Source organism: Culex quinquefasciatus, chromosome 1, assembly GCF_015732765.1.
Source record: "Culex quinquefasciatus strain JHB chromosome 1, VPISU_Cqui_1.0_pri_paternal, whole genome shotgun sequence".
NCBI classification, from domain to species: domain Eukaryota; kingdom Metazoa; phylum Arthropoda; class Insecta; order Diptera; family Culicidae; genus Culex; species Culex quinquefasciatus.
Genome location: NC_051861.1, coordinates 47085770 through 47095296, shown reverse-complemented (window position 1 = coordinate 47095296; position 9527 = coordinate 47085770).

The following is a 9527-nucleotide window of genomic DNA, read 5'->3' as shown; positions in this document are numbered from 1 at the left end:
TGGAAACGGTTTTGTGATCCACGGGCTGCGTGTGAAACTAGTGCCTAACATTTTGGTTTGGATTTTTGCGTTTATTTTTATTTTTTTCGGAGTTAGAGTTTGGAATTAATTTTCAAATCAACCAAATTGCATTCCTTGATACTATTGCAGCTCAATGCTAAAATCTATATTTTTGATGCCTTTTAATTTACAATAATGCGTTTGTGCAAAGTTATCAATTGTTAAACAGCATGGGGAATAAAATCGAAATTCTCACCTATTTAGGCGTCATCCATAAAGTATGTCACGGTCTAGGGGGGGGAGGGAGCATTTCCGTTCGAGCAAAAAAAAAAAAACGAAAACGAAACTATTGGCACTACGCCCCCCGGGGCATGGCCTTCCTCTAACGTGGGATTTCTGCTCCAGCGCCTCTGACGAGACAGGAGAAACCGGGACCGACGTTTTGCTTCACCATCCGATAGAAGCTCAGTGGATAAGGCGGGAATCGAACCCGCGTCTCATAGCATCATCGGGATCGGCAGCCGAAGCCGCTATCCCTGCGCCACGACACCCACCGTTCGAGCAGTTTTTGCTTTTTTCTTCAATGTATTTCTTATGGGAGAACTGTCATTTCTACCACTCGAATCGGGTGCTCCATTGCCCGAACTGCCTTCAGCTCAGACGGCGTTGTCGATCCTTTCTCGAAATGAACCAGGTACAGTTGATCACGATACTTGATGTCGTTCGATCACGTTCAACTTAAGAGATTTGAGCTCTTCTTTCAGCACATTCCAACCATGTCGTACAGGCCTCGGAGGACTGGGGCGTTTACCTGGATCATCATGGCTGTAGTATTTAATATTTGTGCTGTTCAAGAAACTCCGAACGTAGTTGTAATTTTTTCTGCTAGGTAGCAGAATTTTGAGTCTACAGCTCACAAGCGAATGGAAGCTTGCAAAGCACCAGATTTGAATTTTCAAAAAATATTTGGAAGTGCACGTGTTTCTGGGGACCCCGAACTTCATGCTTCCCCTCGAGTTGAGCCGGCGATAATCGAGTCTGGTCTGTTTTAAGTTTTAGCTAATCTTTTCTGTCCGTATGTTTCAGGGATAGGGGAAGGTGGGGCAAGACGACCATTCCAAATATACTGCCGTTTTACGGTGATATGATGTATACATCATTTTGGAAATATTCAATTTTATTGTACAGTCTGATAAAAAATCTAAAAAGCTACCTCCTGACGGAAGAATTTTTCAAAAAACTGCTCTGGGCCCATTTTATTAAGCAAACAAACAATGATGTATACGCCAATTTTACTCATCATGATGTATGTGTACATTGAGAATTGATAGAAGTCAGATTCAATACTGTTTGAATATTGATTTGAGGTTTTGGGACCAAATCAAGACTGGGCAATATTTTATTACATTATTTCGATTTAATTCTTAAGGGGACGTCCTTCAGGCGACACGAGACCGGCCCGTGGCTTAATGACTACGGCTCCCGCCTCATAAGCGGAAGGTTCCGGTTCGATTCCGAACCACTCTAGAATTACTCTGGCCACTGGAGGGGTTGAAACCCTTGAGTGAATTAATCCGTAGTGGTGAAATAATGTCACAAGGTCATTTACTATATAATACAACAATCCCTTCCATAACGATTCCCCTACACACACCACACACCATATTCTATAAAAAACTCGAAGTGGTTGGTACGGTATGTCCCCACTTCTTCTTCTACCCCTGATAATTCCATGAAATGTGGGTTCCGTTCATAGAATCTGTCTCTTGCGGTTAATGCAACGCAGTAGGCCGGGCCGCTTTAGTGAGTGTAATACATGTCGGGGGTTCTCGAAAGTACTGCAATCATTAATAATGACAAGAAAGAACTTGAGGCGTAATCTAACCATAAGTTCTTCCCGGATGCTTCCTTCGGACTGACTGCGCTTGTGTTCGTTTAGATTTAGTTTAGAAGGGACGTCCTTCAGGCGACACCATAAAGTACGTCTCGTTCTGAGGGAAGAGGGCTTTTTAGCAAGCGTGACATTGCGTGTTAAAAGCATAGGAAATCGGGACAAAGGGGATGAAATAAATTTTGGCTGATTTTAATGTGACGTACTTAATGGATCATTCCGCCCGTGTGGATCAATCGGACCGCGCACTGGACTCACAATCCAGAGGTCGCCGGTTCGAATCCCGCGGCGGGCGCTCTAAATTCTTTGTGTAAATATGGGTATTCGGCGCCGTCGCTCAGTGCCATACTTTCATACACTTAGGAGCCCAGGGCGGCGAAGTCCTTGTAGATAAAAGGAAGACATTTCAAGCAAAACAATGCCAAAGGTTGTGGGTTTGTAAACAAAGAGTGTGTCCTGCTCACGCTAGAGGGTGTTTACATCTGGCAAGAAAGGGATACACTCTTTATTTACAAACCCACAACGGCCTTTTGGCATTGTTTTGCTAGATTTAGTGGTTGGTACTAGCAATGGTGGCCGACAGCTTTAAAGTCAACTTCGTTTTTTCGTTTACTTAATGGATGACACTGCGCCTGGTATGTTCGTGTTTACAGCAAAATCACCCCAATTGCGTATACATCATATCGCCGTAAAACGGCAGTATTTTTTCGTAAAAACGATCATTTGTTTAGTAAAATATTATTATTTGATCTAAAAAGTAAAGAAACGTTTCAAATACATTCTAATCTGATGTGATTTAGTGATAACAGTTCAATTGTTAACAAATTAACATGTTGTTTCATGCATTGTTCCTCTTGCCCCAACGGGTTGTTCGTCTTGCCCCACTAGTTGAATAGAACGTGGGTCATTCCACCCGAAGCGGAACAGCACTTGAAAATTACCATCTCCGATTCTGCTCAAATTTGGCAGAGCTGTTGAGACTATCAAAACATGCAAAATCCCGAATTTCATCCAAATCGGACCACCCTCCATTTTTGTACCCTCCCAAAAAATCAATTTTTGGCGATTTTTGAGCAAAACCCCTATCTTCAAACGACGATAACTCAGGAACCGCAAATCTTAGAGGGTCGGTCTTAGACTAAATTTTGAAGGAAATTGGACGTAGAATCCATTTCCGTGGTCAAAATTTAGATTAAAATATGTTTTCTACCTGTATTGCGCAATTGAAAACTTTAAATGGCCGTATCTCAAAACAGCCCTATTTATTTTTAAATTTGACCTCACCATCGTATTCCCGACCAATTTTACATAAGAATCACTTATCGACAGGAAGGAATATGTTTCGTTCCAGAGATATCGAATTTTAAAGTTTTGAGTATTTGAGATTACCTAAATTAGCTACACTCGCCGTATCTGCTAGAAGCACTTGGGCGCGTTGATCAATAATTACTACCTGGTGTTCTGTATGATGAATTTTTTTTATGCGATTTTGAGATAATTAATCCCTTGAACAATTTTTTTTTGTTTAAGAATTATTTATTGGGTAATTTTAAATGCATTGTTTTTGCTGATCTCAGTGTCTTTGAACCATATTAAGTAAATTTTGAACTTTTAATATTTATTTGCAAATGCTACAGCGTTTTTACAATATAATTTTATCATTTTCATATCATTAGAAAAATATGAAAATAATATAATTTCATATTTTTCCTAATTTCTTCTTTTATTTAAAGCAAGAATAAATGTAGAGCTGGCTGTAGTAGATGAAATAATTCTCATGGATTGCCATGTGCGGTAGCGAAATAGTGCCATTCAGCAAAAACTTCAAAATCTGCCATACGATTTGAAAGATTGATAATATGAAACCGATTTTTTATATTGTGAGCCAGTTTCATCTGAATAATTGATAATTTTTTTTCAATTCTGATACATTTAATTTCAAAAACAAAAACATATTTTTCTGATACATGTGGACACAGCTGCATCGTCTTCCAAGATTTCGAAATGATTGACAAACAAAAAATCAAAAACAAGAAACCAACACAACTGAATTTGATCTTAATCAGATCATAAATCAAATTAATCTTTGTGATTTTCTCACATTTTTCAATTTTATACTTTGGCGTCATCCATAAAGTATGTCACGCTCTAGGGGGGGGAGGGAGGGTCTGAGCAAGTGTGACATTGAGTGTTGTAAGTATAGGAAAAGTGTGACAAAGGGGGAGGGGGTAAATTTTGGCTGATTTTAGCGTGACGTACCTTATGGATGAAGCCTTTCTTTTTTTCCAGAAATCCTCCTCCTTAATCATGCTTCACGAGAGTTTAATTCATGTTAATTCATAATTTTTAACACGATAATGTATCGTACACTTTTTCTTAAGGAGTGTTACTTACAAGATCAATTGCAATTTCCTGCTAGCTATGTGTGAATTCTATTCTGCCCTGTATTGCGTGTCATTCTTGCTCTGTCCTGTGGGCTAGCACAGGGGAACTATACCCTTTCTCAGCCTATTTCTATTATCGGCCTATCAGCACTTTGATCATGAATTACAGCTTAAATAAAGTGTTTTTGACTGTTTCAAAGTAATAAAGAGCTCAAATAAAAGTGAGCAAGCAACTCTTCATAGTTGATAAATCTAAAAATGTTGATTTAATAGCGGAAACGGCAAAAGTGATGAGAATTGGTCGAACGGCATAGTGTGATTAAAATGGGTATATTTCCCCTAAATGCACCGTATACTTTTTTTTATTTAAGATTATACAGCAGTTTCCTACTAATTAACTAATGATTATTTGGGATGAAATCTTATTTCAATAAATAAACAGGAAGCAGTTATTGATCAACGCGCCCGAGTGCTTCTAGCAGATGCGGCGAGTGTAGATATTATAGGTAATTTCAAATACTTAAAACTTTAAAATTCGATATCTCTGGAACGAAAAATATTCCTTTCTGTCGATAAGTGATTCTTATGTAAAATCGGACGGGGAATACGATGGTGAGGTCAAATTTAAAAAATAAATAGGGCTGTTTTGAGATACGGCCATTTAAAGTTTTCAATTGCGCAATACAGGTAGAAAACACATTTTAATCTAAATTTTGATCACAGAAATGGATTCTACGTCCAATTTCCTTCAAAATTGAGTCTAATACCGACCCTCTAAGATTTGTGGTTCCTGAGTTATCGTCGTTTGAAGATAGGGGTTTCGCCAGCCCGGGAGCATGTTGACATCTCCCATACAAACTGAGCGTACCCGTTTTGTGGGCCCAGTGGGCCTAAGATGGCGGCTTTCGATATTATCTAGCCAAACTTTTGAAAATGTCGAATAGTTTAAATAAATATAGTTTTTGCCTTGTTTCGGTTTAAAACGACAAAATAAGCATTCTGGATTCATTTTCATTAAAAACTAGTTAAGAGATACGCCACGTACAAATATTAGTCTAGAATAGTTGAAATGAGCGTGCCGCAAAAGCCGTCACGAAAAAAAAAAGTTTCATATGCAAGTTTTGAGTTGCGTATTTGATGGGCGGACTCCGACGAGGCCCACTTGCCATCTGTTGGTGAATACGCGCAACTCACGAAAACTGTCATCTTAGGGTCCGGTTGGGTTTCGCTCAAAAATCGCCAAAAAGTCGATTTTTTGGGAGGGTACAAAAATGGAGGGGGTGGTCCGATTTGGATGAAATTCGGGATTTTTGCATGTTTTGATAGTCTCAACAGCTCTGCCAAATTTGAGCAGAATCGGAGATGGTAATTTTCAAATTTGCATTTTTTCTTGCATACTTCAGGTGGAATGACCCACGTACGGAAAATCAAAAATTTTAAAATCAATTTTTAACATTAAAAAACATGATTTTTTCCAAACTTGTTCTATCAAAGTCTTAGCCATGACCTGGAATAAGATGATTATAAAAAAATCCGACAGATTTTTTTACGTTTTTAAAGGGTTATAACGAGCATTTCCTTGGCTTGTTTTTTTGCCCCACTTTCCCCTACTATTATTTTTAATCCCAATTCCTTAAATAAAATTACAAATGTGGGCGGAATAAACTGCGTTTTCAACATTCAAAGTTGCACTCAGTTGAAAAAGGTATTGACGATTAAATTAATTAACTCCATCCAAAATATGATCACGTAAAGCTACAGTATAAAGTGGAGCAATTTGAACAAAACATAAACAAAAAAAAAACTCCCCCGACACATGTCAATACACACTCAACCACCAGCGGTGTCGAACGCCGCGAGGGAAGTGTATTGTTCGGCGATTAACATTTGAATGGCAACCCACAAAAGCGGATTGAGCATGAAAGAAAAAGTTGATACCGCGGGAAAAAAAACGTGACAAAAAACGCAAAATACAAAAAATGCACATTGTAAAACAAACATGCGAAACTTCCCCGCCACGCGCCCACAATTCAGTAATCCACCACAATCACCGGGATCGGGACGATATTTTGCCTCCTCCCACCCAATGTGAATGAATGAAGAATTGTCGTGCGATGCTCAGTTTTGAATCAACTTCATAAAAATATCGTCACAGAACAAGCTGCTGTTGCTGCTGCCGTTACCGACGCCGCCAAACAAGCAACATTCTGGCAATTTACATACAAAAACTTTGGGAAAAGTCTGTTTGGTTGGCTTATATCGATTATTTGAAACCATAACTGCACTCGATTCGTCATCTTTCGAGTTGGGGAATCGTGGTTTATGGTTATGTTAGTTAGAGATTGACATTGGTGTGAATCATAACACAAGAAATAAAATAATAAAATGTGAAATGAAAATTTAAAAATAATATAATTAACAGCTGGCCTCCTCAGCTATACATTTCAACAATGCAGATTTCATTGAATAGTATCATTTGTTTCAGATTTTTTGAAAAATAGTTCCAGCTGTCAAAACACTTATGCGCCCTTTTAAATTTTCTCCAGAAACAGCCTCATATTAGTTCAAAATGGTAATCTTAGGATTTGCTTCCACAATTTTATGAACATATAATTCCATGCAAATATTTAACACCTATTGGTCTATTCAAAGTGATACTTTTACTTTACTTTTTTTAAGAACTACAACAAAACAAAGCCATTATCAACTTTGAAAGAAACACGGAAATCATGCAATATTTACAATCTTCTATATGGGTCATTCCACCTGAAGCGGAACACCATTTGAAAATTACCATCTCCGATTCTGCTCAAATTTGGCAGAGCTGTTGAGACTATCAAAACATGCAAAAATCCCGAATTTCATCCAAATCGGACCACCCCCTCCAGTTTTGTACCCTCCCAAAAAATCGACTTTTTGGCGATTTTTGAGCGAAACCCCTATCTTCAAACGACGATAACTCAGGAACCACAAATCTTAGAGGGTCGGTCTTAGGCTCAAATTTGAAGGAAATTGGACGTAGAATCCATTTCCACGATAAAAATTTAGATTAAAATATGTTTTCTACCTGTATTGCGCAATTGAAAACTTTAAATGGCCGTATCTCAAAACAGTCCTGTTTATTTTTCAAATTTGACCTCACCATCGTATTCTCCGTCCGATTTTACATAAGAATCACTTATCGACAGAAAGGAATATTTTTCGTTCCACAGATATCGAATTTTAAAGTTTTAAGTATTTGAAATTACATAATATCTACACTCGCCGCATCTGCTAGAAACACTCAGTCGTGCTGATCAATAATAACTACCTGGTGTTCTGTAAGATGAATTATTTTTTCAATTTTATACGATTTTGAGATAATCAATACCTTGAACAATCTATTTTTGTTTAAGGAATATTTATTGGGTGATTTTTAATGCACTATTTTTCCTGATCTCAGTGTCATTGAACCATATTAAGTAAAATTTGAACTTTTAATATTTATTTGCAAATGCTACAGAGTTTTTACAATACAATTTTCGAAAATTTATCATTATTCTTTTATTTTCATATTTTTTCTAATTCCTCATTTCTTCCCACTTTCTCAAATTATTTCTTTTATTTGAAACGAGAACAAATGTGGAGCTGGCTGTAGTAGATGAAATAATTCTCATGGGTTCTAGAGTTTTTGCCATGTGCGGTAGCGAAATAGTGCCATTCAGCAAAAACCCCAAATTCTGCCTTAGGGTTTGAAAGATTGATCATATTGAACCGATTTTTATAATGTGTTTCATCAGAATAATTGATGATTTTTTTCCATTCTGGTACATTTAATTTCAAAAGCAATACCATATACTTCTGATACATGTGGATAGCAGCTGTATCGTCTATTCCAAGATTTCGAAATGATTGACAAAAAAAAAAGATTATTGTTCGGACGGTGTCGAAATGAACACAACTGAATAATAACACAACTAGATAATAAATCAGATTAATCGTTGTGATTTTCTTACCTTTTCCAGTTTTATACTTTCCAGAAATCCTCCTCCTTAATCATACTTCACGAGAGTTTTATTCATATTAATTCATAATTTTTAACACGATAATGTATCGTACACTTTTTCTTAAGTTACAAGATCAATTACAATTTCCTGCTAGCTCTGCGGGAATTCCATTCTGCCCTGTATTGCGTGTCGTTCTTGCTTTGTACTGTGGGCTAGCACACAAATTCATCGTATACAGCAGTTTCCTACAGTGGTGTACATAACATTTTTGCCTTATTTGCTAATGATTATTTGGGATGAAATCTTAATTCAATAAATAACCAGGTAGCAGTTATTGAACAGCGCTTCTGAGTGCTTCTAGCAGATGCGGCGAGTGTAGATATTATAGGTAATTTCAAATACTTAAAACTTTAAAATTCGATATCTCTGGAACGAAAAATATTCCTTTCTGTCGATAAGTGATTCTTATGTAAAATCGGACGGAGAATACGATGGTGAGGTCAAATTTAAAAAATAAATAGGGCTGTTTTGAGATACGGCCATTTAAAGTTTTCAATTGCGCAATACAGGTAGAAAACACATTTTAATCTAAATTTTGATCACAGAAATGGATTCTACGTCCAATTTCCTTCAAAATTGAGTCTAATACCGACCCTCTAAGATTTGTGGTTCCTGAGTTATCGTCGTTTGAAGATAGGGGTTTCGCTCAAAAATCGCCAAAAAGTCGATTTTTTGGGAGGGTACAAAAATGGAGGGGGTGGTCCGATTTGGATGAAATTCGGGATTTTTGCATGTTTTGATAGTCTCAACAGCTCTGCCAAATTTGAGCAGAATCGGAGATGGTAATTTTCAAATTTGCATTTTTTCTTGCACACTTCAGGTGGAATGACCCATATATAAAAAACAAAAATTTCGACGGTTTTGTTCGAACGCGAATCAATTCAACACGGAACGTCGAGGTGCTCTTTGTTGCGTTGGGTTTATTTAAGTCCTAGCGGTTCTTAAGCCAAAAAGTTACAACTTTGGTTACTCTGGAACCGATTCTGGTAAATCTGCAGATTGTATGGGCAAAGTTACGTAAAATCAAATTTTGATCACAGAAGGCTGAATAAGCAAAAAAATTAAAAACGTCAACAAACGAAAAAAAGGCAGTACGAAGTTTGTCGGGTTAGGCTTGTTTATCATAAACTTTGATTTTATTGCTTATTGCGAGATAAAATCACGTTTCTCCATCGCTGTGAGTGACAGAAGATTATTGCCGCCTAA